This window comes from Prunus mume, linkage group LG8, assembly GCF_029339155.1.
Source record: "Prunus mume cultivar Tortuosa linkage group LG8, ASM2933915v1, whole genome shotgun sequence".
In the NCBI taxonomy this organism is placed as follows: domain Eukaryota; kingdom Viridiplantae; phylum Streptophyta; class Magnoliopsida; order Rosales; family Rosaceae; genus Prunus; species Prunus mume.
In genome coordinates, this window is record NC_142705.1 from 23,105,565 (window position 1) to 23,120,874 (window position 15,310).

Consider the following 15,310-nt stretch of genomic DNA (forward strand, 5'->3'; position numbering starts at 1 on the left):
TAGTATATGCATGGTCTTTGTAAAATTCCAGATGTTTTGCATGTTCCGATTGCTTATCAAAAAGGGGACAATGGTTTCGTTGTTTCAGCAGCTCAAGAATGCATGCCCCATATTATTTTGCTTAGGCATGCTGCTTGTTGATGGCCCCGGACCCCATCCAAGTGACCTTGCTTGGCATGTCTTACTGCTAAGTGGCGTGCTTTTGTAAAGAAAAGTTTGCTTGTCTATTTTTTTTTTTTTTAAACATGATTTGCAAAACAGAAGAAGATAACAGCAAGGAAAGAATTCTAGAGGCTTTTTTCTTTCTCCAAAATACTCCATTCTCATTGCAAATATCATCTTACACCTTGGCATGCCATAATGGTGGTGCATTCTACAAAAGTTGTGAAAGCATATGGTGAAAACACAAAAGGAGTTCATCTTTGAAATAAATTTGAAAAGCCAAAGACAAAAGGATAGGTGCAAAAGCAACTCAGTAGTAAGGCTTTGAGCCATTTTGCATTGATAAATACCCCCATCAAATTAAGCCCCCAAGTATGAAAGGGCCAAGGAATGTGCATGACTTGCAATAGCATGAAAGCTTGTGGCTTAGGTTGGCATGTATTTGGCATGTGTTGTACTAGGCTGCCTTGCTCTGTAGAAATATTTAACAGAGCTACAGCTGCTGCTTTACTTTCATGTGGCTCATAACCCAATTAATCAGAGAGTGATTTGCGGCTCTTGTGAGAGGTTACGGCAGCTGTCTTTTGATAATCTTGCTGACCAAATGAAGCCCTCAAGTAGCGCTCTTCTTCTTCACTCCTCCAAGCTTCCTGCTCAGTTAGCTTAATTGAAATGCTTGTTTTCCTCACTGCTTCCAGCAGTCGAGAAAATTGGCTGATGCCAATATTCTCCAAATAAACTCTATGATATGCCACAATATTGCTGATGCAAATTTCAACAAGCGCCTCCTCATCTTTCTCATCGTAGCAATCCAACGCTAGGTCCCGGAACCTGTGAACAAAGTCCACGGGATCCTCTCCATATTTTTGGCGAGTGTTGTTGAGTTGAGTGGTAGTAACTCTTTCCAAATGCTGGAAGTATTTCTTACAGAACCTGCTTGCCAAATCCTCCCAAGAACAAATAGAGCCTGGTGCTAATGTTGCGTACCACGTATAAGCACGATCGATAAGGCTTTTTGAAAACTCCCGGAGACAGAGATTATGATCACCAGCGTGTGGTCCCAAAGCATCAATGAAGCGGTTGACATGCTCCTTCGGGCTTCCATTCCTTCAGGCGAAAAGGACAAAACTTGGTGCTTTATAGCCATTGGGGTATGGCTGCTCGAGTAGGCTTGATGGATATGGTGGCTGAGGGAAATACTTCCAATCCCCCTGGCATTGGCTTAGTTTCTTCTCCAGCATGGCAATAACATCTTTGTGAGTGACAAAACATGGCTCCTTTTGTTCGACCTTCCACTGGCAATGCGCAGACTCCTCTTGGGGAGGTCTTTCGTTTTCTTCGCTTGGCTTGGAGACTGAGCTTTTTAGCTCTTTGATTATGTCTGCCATCTCCCTTTGGGTTTTCCCCATAGCATGGATGGTTGTAATTAGGTCTGAAAGGGTAAAAGCTCCCTCACTTGCATATTCTTCTTCTCTAGGAGAGGCATTTTGCCTTGATTCTGAGTCATCGTAGTCCAGCTCGTCTTGGGAAGCCATGGAATTGCTTCTGGTCATCTTCTTTGGAGGCATTGGTGAAGATAATGGCCTAATCCCCAGCAGAGTCGCCAATTTATGTAGGGGACTTTTCCTCAGCATTGCAAATGGGTCTTTGTAAAAAGACAGATGATGAAATTGTCCCCTTTGCCTGAGTTCGAAAATTAAGCCCCAAAATACCTCGAAAGGGCAGTAGAGCCTTAGGAAGTATTTTGGTTACCTTCACCAACCAAAATAATGGCAACTTACAGATAATTTATGCATGCTTACAGATAAAATTTTAAGCTTGGCATGAGAGGCATGTGGCATGAGAGCAAAATCAACATGAGTTTAGCACTAAGAGGAAATTTAGGCTTTCTTAGAGGGAAAGAGGGAAGTGTTACGGTGAGAAAGAAGAGATTTTGTATGAGATTTGTCTAGGAAGAGAGAAATGAAGAACAATGCTCTTACTGGCAGCTTGACAGATACTCTATTTGCCAGAAGAGGAGAATGGAGAAGATGGTGAGCAGTGCACCAGTGCTAGGTTTTGCAAGTTAGAGAGAAAGCTTGCTCTCCAGGCGTGGGGTTGTTTTTGTTGGGTAGAAGATGCCTCATTTTATAGGCGCTGGAAATCATCCCTTCCCAAGAAACCCTAATGGTTTCTACCCATTTTGGCTAAGCTTTTCCCTTCCTTTCTCTTCTCCTCCTCTGGCTTTTCCTATCTTGGTGAAATTTCCTCTGTTTATTAGCACAAAATCAGGAACTTTGGGAGCTCAAGGCCCCATTTTCCCGCAGCTGTCTCGTGATGATTTCCATTCCCAGCCATTTCTTTTATTGCTTTCTTCTCTCTTTTCCATGGCCAAGTCTGATGGGAAAAGGAGTTGGGAAATATATGCTGGTTCGAAGGGTGTTTCTGGCAGCTCGCAGCTAATATTCTTTGGTTCCTTGAATGTTTCTTGCTTGGAACTTGCTCCCCCCATGTCTGGAGGTTTTGTTTAATGAACCTGCAGACCTTCTCTACGTGGCTTCTATTTTTCCAGCAAAGGGCTGAGGCTTTTGTGGGCTTATTGTGAAGCTTTGTATGGGCCAAGGTAGTTCATTAAATAAGTGGGCTATTTTGTTAAATATTGGGCTTTTGAGTCAATAGGCTATTTGGGGCTATTTGGGGCTATTTGGGTTATTTGGGCTATTTGGGCTATTTCTTTTCCTCTTGTGCTCACCCACATGTTTGGGCCTAAGAAATGGGCTTGAGTCTCGAGGCTCCCAAGCAACCCGAGACTTTCCATTTCTCGGCCCATCAATGGGCCTCATGTTGATTTCTTACCATCCATACTACAACCCACTCAAGCAAGCCCCAAGCATTCGAGTGGCTTGGGCCCACTTAGGCTTGTAGCGTGGTTGGGTGTGTAATAATGATTTCCTACTTGGCATGGCATGGCACATTGCTTGGCATGCTTTTTATTATGCTTGATGGGATAATTAGCATGGATTTGCAGGGCCGATATATTCTAGCATGACGAATTATTTATTTAGCATGACATGTGGATTGCAACTCGCATGTGGAGGGTTTTTGTGTACTCCGCGTTACGTCTTTCCTTGATAGAGTGTCATTTTGGGCCGATAATTTATTCGGGCCCGACCGTGGATTTTTTGGGCCTCAACACCTTTAAAAACTTAGCATAAGATGGAATCTGTTTAATTGCATCAAGTAAAGGAATGTTGATTTCTACTTTTCTCAAAGTTTCAAAAATATCAAGAAGATGTTTTTCTTTCTTTTGCTTAACTAACCTTTGAGGGAAGGCTCACCTTCTCCTTCTCACTTACCTCTGTGGCTGGAAATGGTTCAACATTTTCTTGTTCTTTCTCATCTGTGCCCACCTTGTTTTCAACTACCTTGCCACTTCTAAGGACTGTCACAGCCTTGAGCTGCTCTTGGCCTCCCGGATTAGGTAAGGTTTGTGATGGAAACTCTCCTTTCTTCCTCTCACTCAACTCCTTTGCCAATTGCCCTACTTGTGCCTCCAATCTCTGAATAGCTTGGCTAGTTGTTGCTTCTAGTTTCTTAATGTTCTGACTAGTTAGATCATTTGTCTATTGCTTTGCAGTCAAGAACTGGAGTATGGCACCCGATGAGTTGATTTTATATTATATATTTAACCCTACTCTTAGTATATTTTGGTTAATATTTTGGAAGACTTTTGACACTTTAAATTGTATTTCCAATATAGGGCTTTCGACTTCCTCTATAGTAAAACATAATCAGATGGATGAATTTTGGAGTAATTTTAGTTGGAGGACGTTCGCGAGTCACTTAGCTTGAACGTATCGAAATTTTGGAGCTTTCTACCAAGCTGTTATTTTCTGGCAATAAAATAAAGGAGCAATGCGCGGTGCTGGAATAGTGACATTTTGGGCTTTTATTGCGTTTTTGGAGCTCAAGATGACCTCGGATGGGTTCGTGGCCTTCTGGAGAAGTGTTCGGAATGTTTTTATTTTTAAAACAAGCTATCTTGGGCCGGATTTGGAGGATATTTGAGGCCAAAACGTGGCTAGGCATATTGTGGGCAGATTCTCCTAATCCAATTTGGATTTTATATCATAGTATTATTTTATTTTAACTTAGTTTCCTGGTGGGGATTGGGCAGCTAGGCTTTGGCTAGGGTTTCTCACAGCAATTTTGAGGAATTTTTCTTTTATGCAATTCTGGGGAAGACAGAGACTTTGGCTAGGGTTTTTGAAGAGCTTCTACTTCAAGGTGTTTTTATTCCTATTTATTCGAATGATATTTTCTTTGATTTTAATTATGAGTATGCGTAACTAATTCAAATTGCTAGGGCGAGGCCATAAGCCTTAGCATGAATATGTAATTTTATTAATTTGCTTATGAATGGATGCATGTTTGCTTTGAATTATTAATCACTGCGTTTAAAACTATCTATCTATTTTAATGACTGGTCACCATTAGGATATGTAGACAAGTAATTTGATGCAATTTCTGTTGGAACATCACCCTGAAATTGAGGATGGCTTTTTGTGATTAGTAGTTGTAAGTTCACTTAAGGCGAACATCACGCTCTTAAGGGTTGCATGATTTTTCAAAGGGTTTTCACAAAGCTTAATGAGTTTTGCATGTTTATATTTGATCTAAACATCACAGACGGATTCCATGTTAGATATATGTTTTCTCTTGAACATCACGAGGAAAATATGCATTAGGAAAACCAAACCTTCAAAGCATATATGTGGGAATTCATAAGTAATTGATAGAATTGCATAGGATTGTGACGGTAATGGCTAAACCCTAGTTTTCTCTAAATTGTTAGTCTTTAAAAAGAAAACGTTTTTCTTCTTTGCTATTATTATTTCCAAACTTTCAGATTTCTTTTACTGTTAATTTAATCTTTTCAAATTCATAAACTTCAAATCTTTGATAAAATCTATTTTAATTATTAATTAAGAGTTGGTTTAATTACAAATTAGTCAAACAATCTTTGGGGACAACGACCTTGCATGAGCACTTATACTACAATGACCTTGTATTCTTGCAAGTATTTTCAGTGGTTTTAACCATATTGCGCAGGTTCTAAAAATCCTATCAAGAAATTGGCGTTGTTGCCGGGGATTGTTTTAACTAATTTGTTTTTATCATATTCTTAGTTGATAAAAAAAAAAAAGGAGGTTTTAATTTTTTTTTTAGTTTTTTTTTTCAGATCGCTGAAATCTCCGCATGGTTCGCACTAGATCACAACCTGCACAGTTTGTTCCATTTGACCCAGAGCCTGAGCAGATATTATGAAAATAGCATAAAGAACAGTTTTCAGCATCTGATTTTTCACTACAGGACACATTTCTGTAGGATTTGTTTGCTGATTTTGTGGACAGGGAGGTTAAAATGGCGTTGGCAATACCTGCAGCAGGCAGACCACTCAGAGAGTCATTGGCTGCCCATGCAAATGATGTTCCTAATTGCATAGTCTATCCTGCCCAAGAAAAGGGAGACACATTTGAAATCAAGCACCACATGCTTGAGATTTTACCAACATTCCGTGGGCTGCCTAATGAAGATGCAAACATACATATTGCAAAATTTATTTTGGGTTGCAAAAATATTTTGATTCGGGGTTTTTCTGTTGAAGCTATTAAGTTACGTCTTTTCCCTTTCACTTTGAAGGACAAGGCAGAAACTTGGTTATTCACTCTACCAACTAATAGTATACTTGGCAGCAGTTACACACAAAATTCCTGAACAAGTATTATCCAGCATCCAAGACATTGAATTAAAAGAAGGAGATTTTGACATTCACACACAAGCCTAATGAAGAGTTTCATGAAGCATGGGAGAGATATACAGAGATGTACATAAAGTGTCCACATGTTAATATTGATGCAGATACAGAAATGAATATTTTCTTGGATCGTTGTCAAATAAATATGCAAGAGAGGCATTTGAACTATTTGATATGATGGCTATAGAATCTCAGCAATGGGCAGCGGAACATTCACAAAAAAGGGGCATTTTTGAGTTATCCATAGGTCCTCCCGACATGTCTGCACAAATGGAAAAAATGGAGAAGAAAATTGATGCAAAATTTGACATTATTTTACAACAGATAGCAAGTTCTACACTGTAGCAACCACCTGCAACAACAGTTTGCAGTATTTGCAGCATGGTTACACAAGACATAATGGGATGCTCACATAAAGAATCTTACCCAGAGCTTGTTAAGCAACATGTTAATATGATGAACACCTATCAAAGGCCTAGGAATGATGCATATGCCACTCATTACAATCCAGGATGGAGGGATCACCCTAATTTCAAATGGGGTGACAATTAGAATAATGCAAAACCATTCCAGCATGCACAAAGACCATTTGCCCCATCCAAACCATCTTTGGATGATCAACTTGCTAAATTGGCAGCAACAACTCAATCATTCATCGAGGGCAACAATCAAAGATTTCAAAATGTTGAAGCATCAATTAAAAGTTTGGAACAAAAATTTGGATAGCTAGCTGCACATATTTCAGACAGAGAAAAGGACAAATTTCCTAGTCAAACAGTGCCTAATCCAAGAGGATGTGAAGATTGCAACTTTGTTTGCACTTTACGGTGTGGAAAAAGTTATGATAACCTTAAAGATAGCACTGGGAAAGATCAGCCAGCAATACAAATTTATGCGGAAAATCCTGAAACAACAGCAGAACCTGCAAATTCTGCAGAAAAAAAAAATCATCTGGTACAGATACTATCCCAAAACAAGTTTCTAAGCGTGTTTATGAGGCCCCAATTCCATATCCAGAACGTTTGAAGCCAAAAGCAAAAGACAAGCAATTGAAGGACTTCATGCAAACGTTATCTAAAGTTCATATTAACCTACCACTAGTTGATGCAACCAAAAACATTCTTTCATATGCCACATTTTTGAAAGATGTGTGCACACACAAAAAGGAGCTGGTTGATTTTGAAAAAGTTATTCTTACTGAACAGTGCAGCACAGTTTTGCTACACAAACTGCCACCTAAGAAAAAAGATCCAGGGAGTTTTAATATTTCTTGCACTATTGAAAATTCTAATTTTAAAAGTGCAGTGCAAGCATTAAGTCGATGCCTTTTTCTGTTATACTTTAACTAGATGACCGTTCAATCACTTATCGAAGAGGTGTTATTGAAGATCTAATTATTAAGGTTGATAATCTTTATCTACCGGCAGATTTTGTGGTTTTAGACATGGACAAAGACCTTCAAACACCTATTATTTTGGGAAGGCCATTTATGGCAACATCTAGGACTTTAATTGATGTAGAAGCTGGAACATTGACTTCACGGGTTCATGACCAATCTGTGTTGTTTAATTTGTTTGAGGCAGCGAAACGTCCTGCTGAACAGTAAGAATGTATGCACATTGACATGGTAGACAATATGGTTCAAGACAGTTTTCATGACAGTCAAATTTTACGGAAGGAATTTCAGCTAGGGCAAAAGGTTCTGTTATTCCGCTCAAGGCTCAAGTTGTTTCCAGGGAAATTTAAATCTCACCGGATTGGACCCTACCTAGTGACTCAAGTTCTTTCTCATGGGGCAATTGAAATAACTAATGAGGCTGAGGGAAATGCATTCAAGGTGAATGGTCACAGGCTGAAACCCTACGCGGAGACACCCTTTGACACTGCAAACGAGTCTTTGACTCTGAAGGAACCAGTGATTTGACCACCAGGCTTCTGCAAAGTCTAGCTACAAACTTAAAAGAAAGCGCTTATTGGGAGGCAACCCAATTTTTCTAAACTCTTTACTTCTTTTATTTTTTTTTTTTTAAAACAAAAACAAAAACAAAGAAATGACAATTTTTGTTGCTGTTTTCTTTATCTAGTTGTTTTTATTTTCTTTCTACTCCTAACACATATTTGATTCAATGCTGAACACAACAATCAGGAGCAAGCATCAAAAACAGAAAATCCTATACTGGAATCATGCACCCAGTAGCAATCCTATACTGGAATCATGCACCCAGCAGCAAGTCTACCAGATCTCCAACAACAAAACTTGCAGGGATTTGATATTATACCTACTCCCAACTTGAAGATTGACTTGCTCGCTGAAATCCGCTAGTCTCCACGCATTATTTCCAAGGTTGATGCAACTCTTCAATTGAAGCAGATGACAACAAATGTGGATGAGTATCTCAAGAAAAGGCAACAAAGTCTACAATAATCACTTTTGTTCTTAAGTACTTTCAACACAAAATACCCCAATTGAGACCCAATAACGAGCAAAACGCGAAGCTTACCGTTAACCAAGCTCGGGAACTTAGATTGTATGTGGTGTTGGGGTTGAACTCGGTCTGGGTCAGCTCATCCAGGTCGTTAGGGTCAGAGTCGAAATGGATCTCGGCGAGGATCCGATTGGTCTCCTCAATGAAGCCACAGAGGATGGTGATTTTGACATTGTTGAAGGTCTTCTGGATCTGGCACCCTCACACAGATGAACCCACATGAATGCTCTGAAAGAGAGCCACGACTCTTGAGTTCTTGAGAGAGATGACAACGGGAGAGGGCGGAGATGGATAGGTTTAAACTGAGAGAAATAAAAAACGTCTTTCTGATTCACAATCAGAGTGGGAATGACCAAAGGCGAGCCTGTTGGCTCTGGGCTCAAGGTGAGAAGAAGGAGATCCACTATTTTTCAAATGACACATGCAACGGTCACACCAGGTTATATTGCAGCTGTCGCTAGCATTTGACACACGTGGGTACGTGTCCGTGTTTGTTTTCTTGCTATTTCCTTTTTATTGTTTTTATTTTTTTTAATTTTTTTTTTCTCTTAGGGTATTTTCTTTCTTTTTGTTGTTTTGTCTATATTCTCTAAGATTTAGTTGTTTTTTTGTTTATGTTCTTGCTTCTTCTGTTTATTTTCCACACCTTGAGGACAATGTGTGATTTAAGTTTGGGGGTGGGAAAGTAAATTTTAGAATTTTTTAAATTTTCGTTTTTAAGTTAATAGAACAAGTGGACATGGTGAAGATTAATCCCATAGTAGAGTCTTTTCTATTTATTGTTGCTTAGACACTAATTCCTGAATTATACTTTGAAATTTGCACATCACACCAACATTGACAGGACCCGACCCAAATTCCACTTTGGAATCCGAGCCGAACCCTGTTCGTGTCCGACACTTGGAGGGTGCTGGGCACAAATGACCAATTTTCCCTTCCATTAAAAATACAATTTATCTCAACCTTGATTTCTGCTGAAAATTCGGCTGAGCCTCCCCCGTAAATTGAACATTTCCCAAAATTTTCCACCTGTAAAACAGGCTTATATGTTTATATAACCCAACTGCCAGCATGTATCCATTATATCCAAAAAGAAATCAGGCATCATACCATTCTGGCCTCAAGCCTTAACAAATCAATTAATCAATATGCTAATAAAATTCATCTCAACTTCTAAAACAACAATAATACATTGGCAAACATTCTAACTCGTGGCTGCACTTTGTAACCATAGGCTGCCTACGTACCCTCAAGCCACACGGAGTTCTAATATTTCATCTCAGCTTCCTGGCATTACTCACTTGGCAATATATAATTAAATGAATGAATAAAAGCATTTAGATTCGGGTAATCACACTTGGAAAGCCATAACTATCCATTTCCTCATTACACCATTGGTGACACGTCCTGCTCTGTAATCCTCGCTAGACTCAGGAGATATCTGGTCAACCTGATCCGCAATCCCCGCTCTCACAGTCTGGATATATCTAAGACTCGTGGGGCAAAATTTACTAGAAAAACTTAAGCTATTTAATACTATATAAAATAATGCAAGATAAAGATAAATAAAGATCATAAAATAAAATAAAATAAAATAAAATAATTTAAAGATTTATAAGCTCCAAACCCTTGTATCGAACTCATGTAAAGTTCATAAATAAATAAATATATTTATATATATCAACAATTTGATTAGAATCTATATATATTTCCATCTATCGCTTGTAAAACAAATGTGACGCTTAAGAAAATAATAGTAACTGTATAAAATCCTCAATTTAGTTTAAAAGCAATCTCATAACTTAAATTCTCTCCACCCAGGCGTACCCGCATTTCGATACGTCAATTCCATATATGCTGTCAATTCTAATAATAATCCGTCAATTCTAATGTTATTCCGTCAATTCCATCCTTGCAGGTCTCGAAACCATAAAGTTAACCGAGCCGCATTCCTCGCAGGTCTCAGAGATAACACTTCAATCTGAGCAGCAATCCTCGTAGGTCCCGGAGACACCAAGTCCATCCGAGCCGCATTCCTCACAGGCATCAGGGGACCATTAGTCATCCTGAGCCGCAATCCTCGTAGGCCTTGGAGATACTAGATCAGCCGAGCCACAATCCTCGCACCGCACGGTTCAGGCATCCCCGAAACTCGTGGAGCATTATCATAAATAACAAACTGTCTCAAGGCAACTGGTGGGTACCCTCGTGGTGGGTTTGAAAACCATAACCCGTCATTTATATAAACTTTCAATAAATTGGTTCTCAACTAAACTTAAAATATATATACATATATATATATATATACCGCAATCTGATAAAAGCCAAAAGCTATAATTCATCCTTTTCAACCACTGAGTATATGTCTCAAATACTTAGCTAGTTTTTTAACCATATCGATCTCTGATTAGCATACCATTCCAATATTATATTTATAATCTTACAACACAATTAATCACATGAATATATAAACAGGTGATAAATAAACAGATAATTAAATACTCATACTCTTCACACTTGAACACAATATAATATCCTTAAAAAGTAATTTCGATTACATAGCAACTCAAGAACATTAAATCATCCAATAACACTCAGCCATATACAATGATAATAATCAACACAATAATTAAATAACTTCCAATAATTCATACCCTTCCAATACCAAAATAGTATCCAAAATTAACATAAAATACTATAACGTAATCTCATAATCCAAACATAACCAACACATTTAATGTAACGGTCAATCCTCACGCAAAAGGTCGTTCTAGTACTTCTCGACGGATAAACTACCTCGGAAAACTCTTGATCAACCTAATGGTCAGACTTCCCAATTTGGGTCAACCGGGCCCACGTCGGATGCACGACCTTAAAATTCCAAATCGAAAACTCCTGGAGGTTCCAATATACTTATGACACAAGTCTCGAGAGTTTGGTCTCGATCGGACGGTCAGATTGCACACAATCCCACGATCGAACAGTTACTATAAACCTAACACTAGGTGAAATCCATTCAAGACTCAAACTATATCCAAATTGAAATCCGAGCACACCTATGCGCTCATGACAACATAAGGATCATTTTAGAATACATTGTGGGCCCACCATATTGCCCACGCGCCACCACACGCGCTGATAGCGCATGGGTGGCTAGATAAATTTTCGGCGACTGGAAAAACCATAAACCGCCGGCCAAGCTTCATACTCCAGGTTTAGAACATCGATTGGAGCCACTTTTTTTCTTGGGCCTATACCGAAAAATGACCGGAAGTGGCCGAAATTTCAACCCGAAATTCGGCCAAACTTTGAGTTACAAAACGAACCACCTAGACTAGAAATTGATGAAATCTTACCCAATCATCAGCTAAATTTCAAAAAGTAGATGAGAAACCATGCCTCATTCGTCGGAATCGGTGGCCGGAGGAAGGAGAATGAACGGTGGGAAGTTTTTGACGAAAACACAGTTGTTTTGGCCATTTTCGCGATGATGTTCTTTGTTAATGGCGGAGAAGGGATGGGGTAGGAGGAAGGCATCAGTGGTTCGTTTGGTACCAGTGCTACCCCAAACGGTGGCGGCCCAAAATCAAACTGATGAATAGTAACAGGGGGGAAGGGAGGTGCGAACCAGACGGAGGAAGAAAATAAATAGAACCTAAGACTGTAGTACCCAGGAACAAATTTTAAAATTCCCATTAAGTCCTTTTCGTTTCTAGACCTTTATTCCTTCGTTACAATTCGGAATTGGGCGTGCCGCATGTCTACAAACTCGTATCGTCGAGCTCTACGCATTAGTACCACCCAAATCCCCAAATTCCTTCCCGATCAAAAGGTGAACTTTAAACCTAATAAAATATTATAGGGGTATAATTGTCTTTTCCGAGAATAAATTATTAATTAAAAATTAATTAAAGACCGGGTTGTTACAAACATGGTTTGTGGGGAGTGAGATTGAAATACTTACTTTTTGTCTAAGTGTGTTTTAATTTTTGTTTTATATAAAATAAAGATAGTATGTGTTATAAAGTAATAATTGTCTCATCCGAGGCTTTGCCTAGTAACCGGGCGATCCTGCCTAAACAGCAGTGATTCTCGAGACAAACGATAGAGTTTTGGCATGGGGCAGGGTGGTTAGTTGGTCTCGTAGCCTTTTCAGCTCGAATTAATAAGTCCTTAGGGGTGTTCTACAAAGCCTTAGTGGTTTGGGAGTCATTGACCTAAAGCTCGCTACATGGGTGGGATCAAAAGCTTAAGGGAATCGACATTGCACAACCATTACTGTTACTATAAAAAAAAAAAAAAAAAAAAAGAGAGAATGATTATATAAGTATGTGAAGTATGAATAAAAGGGGTGAGAGGTAAGGGTTTTAGTCAAGTCTCCTAACTATGATGGTTCACTTTACATAGAAGGAAGTTTGTGGATTCTTTTCTAATTGATTCTAAATAGCTTAGACTCTGTGGTGGGATTAGTTGGATCAGTTGAACAGATGTTCTAATTTTTAAAATGTGCTATGGATTGCAGCTTGAAGGTGGAAATTTTGTCGTGGTTAAGTTTGAGCCAGGTATCTAGTTTGTTAAGCTTTTATTTTTGTTTGAGTCTTGTTTTGCTTGAGGGCAAGCAAAGAGCTAAGTTTGGGGGTATTTTGATGAGTCAATTTTATATTATATATTTAACCCTATTCTTAGTATATTTTGGTTAATATTCTGGAAGAATTTTGATACTTTAAATTGGATTTCCAATATAGGGCTTTCGACTTCCTCTGGAGCAAAACATAATCAAATGGACGAATTATGGAGTAATTCTAGTTGGAGGACGTTCGTGAGTCACTTAGCTTGATCATATCGAAATTTTAGAGTTTTCTACCAAGCGGTTATTTTCTGGCAATAAAATAAAGGAGCAGTGCGTGGTGCTGGAATAGTGACGTTTTTCTCCAACGTGGTTCACTTCACTTATTTTTAAAATGTGGATATGTCATTGATACACCGTTAAAATTACATCCTTTGACCAAACAATTGAATATTTTCAGCCAATAACTCGATTTTAAGTGTATATTTTTGTAGCATCAACTTATGCATAAAGCAATATGTTCACAATGCAGACAAAAACCAATTTTATTATGAATTATTGAAATGTTAATTGTGGTAGGTGTGCAATTTGGAGTTGAAGCAAGGGGTCCAATTGTTCGTTCTCCGTGCGAAACATCTATTGTATGCGGCAAATGGTCATGCTGTAACAACCCGATCCTAAATTAACACTTAATTATTAAAGTATTCAAACAAAAGGCAATATTACCCTGGAATATTTTAATAAGTTTACATGTTGACTTGTTGACCGGGGAGATTTTAGTGAAATTGTTACATCCCGGTCCGTAAAAGTGTTCAAATAATTGAAGTAAGAGATAATAAATTTAAATGAGGAAATAAAGTGAAATAGACATTAAAGTAAAATGATTTGAATTAATTAAGGTTTTTGAAAATTAAAGATATTATTTAATATAAAAAGGGGCAAAAAGGTCATTTTAAGTTCGGGAAGGAATTTGGAAATTCTGATTGGATCATTGCGTAGAGCATGTCGAGCCGAGTCCGTAGACATGGAGTGGGCTCGAATCGGAGTTGTAACGAAGAAATGGTGATCCAAAGAATTCCAGTGGAATAACTATAAATATTTCGAAATCAAGTTTTTAAAAAACCCAGATTCCTTCTCCGTTGGCAGTTCGACCAGTCGACTTTAGGAGGGGATTTCTCTCAGCTCTGACCACCAATTTGAGCAAGACCGGTGCCAAACGAACCACCTCACTCCCCTCTTTCAGTCTCAGCTCATCCCAGCCTCGATCTGCCGTCGTGGCCACCGGAAAACGCCATGAAACAGGGCGGTTTGGACAGTTTTTGACAAAATTTCACGGAGCTCGTTCGGACACCTCCGACCACCGTTTCATGCGAGCGAGATATGCTTTTCCACCTATTTTTCGAGCTCTAGCTGATGGTTGGGTAGGATGTGATCTATTTCTAGCATAGGTGGTTCGATTTGTAACTCAAAATTTGGCCGGATTTCGGGTTGAAACTCCGGCCACTTCCGGCCATTTTTCAAGGTATGTCCAAAACAAAAGTGGCTCCGATTGATATCTAGAACCTAGGGTAGGAGGCTTGGCCCTTGATTTTGAGATGTTCCGACAAGTGGTATCGCTTTGGACACCCACGCACTGCCAATGTGTGTGGCGGCGCGTGGACAGAGTGGTTGAGCTACATTCTGTCAAATCGATCTCGTAGTTGTCATGAGCGCATAGGTGTGCTCGGATTCTAATTTGGATACCGTTTGAGCGTCGAACAGATTTTGCATATTGTGCGATTTCCTGGTTCAATAGGTTTGGACCGTTGGATCGTAGTAAATTTCTTATATATTGATCTAGACGATTCCAGGATTGGGCAGGATTCGACGGATCTTAAATCGGAGTCCCGGATGCTCTGAAAATGCCAACCCTAGGGTTAGGTATACAGTAATCATCCGATCGTGCGATCGTGAGTAATCCGACCGTCCGATCGAGACCAGATTCTCAAGACATATGTCCTAGGCATGTTAGAACCTCTAGGACTCTCGGATCAGAATATTGCGGTAGTGGGCCCCACATAGGCCCGGTTGACCCAATTTGGGAAGTCTGACCACTAGGTTTACTGAGAGTCTTCCGAGGTAGTCTATCCTTCGAAAAGTACTAGAACGATCTTATACTTGAGGATTGACTGTTATGTTCAGTGTTTTGATTATGTTTGGTTTATGGGTTTACGTTATGTTGATATTGGATATTATCTTAGTATTGGAAGGTTATGAATTTTTGGAAGTTATTTATTTATTGTGTTCAGGATGTGAAGA

The 15,310-nt window shown here is 39.1% G+C and overlaps 1 non-coding gene and 1 pseudogene across 1 annotated transcript; one reads left to right on the forward strand and one right to left on the reverse strand.

Moving 5' to 3' along the window:
* The first annotated feature begins 5,565 nt into the window (after positions 1 to 5,565).
* Positions 5,566 to 8,658, forward strand: LOC148915092 (uncharacterized; annotated as a pseudogene).
* LOC148915093 (small nucleolar RNA R71) lies at positions 5,949 to 6,055 on the reverse strand. The gene has a single exon (XR_016123045.1). It is a non-coding gene; the product is annotated as a small nucleolar RNA R71 (small nucleolar RNA).
* Positions 8,659 to 15,310: the final 6,652 nt, after the last annotated feature.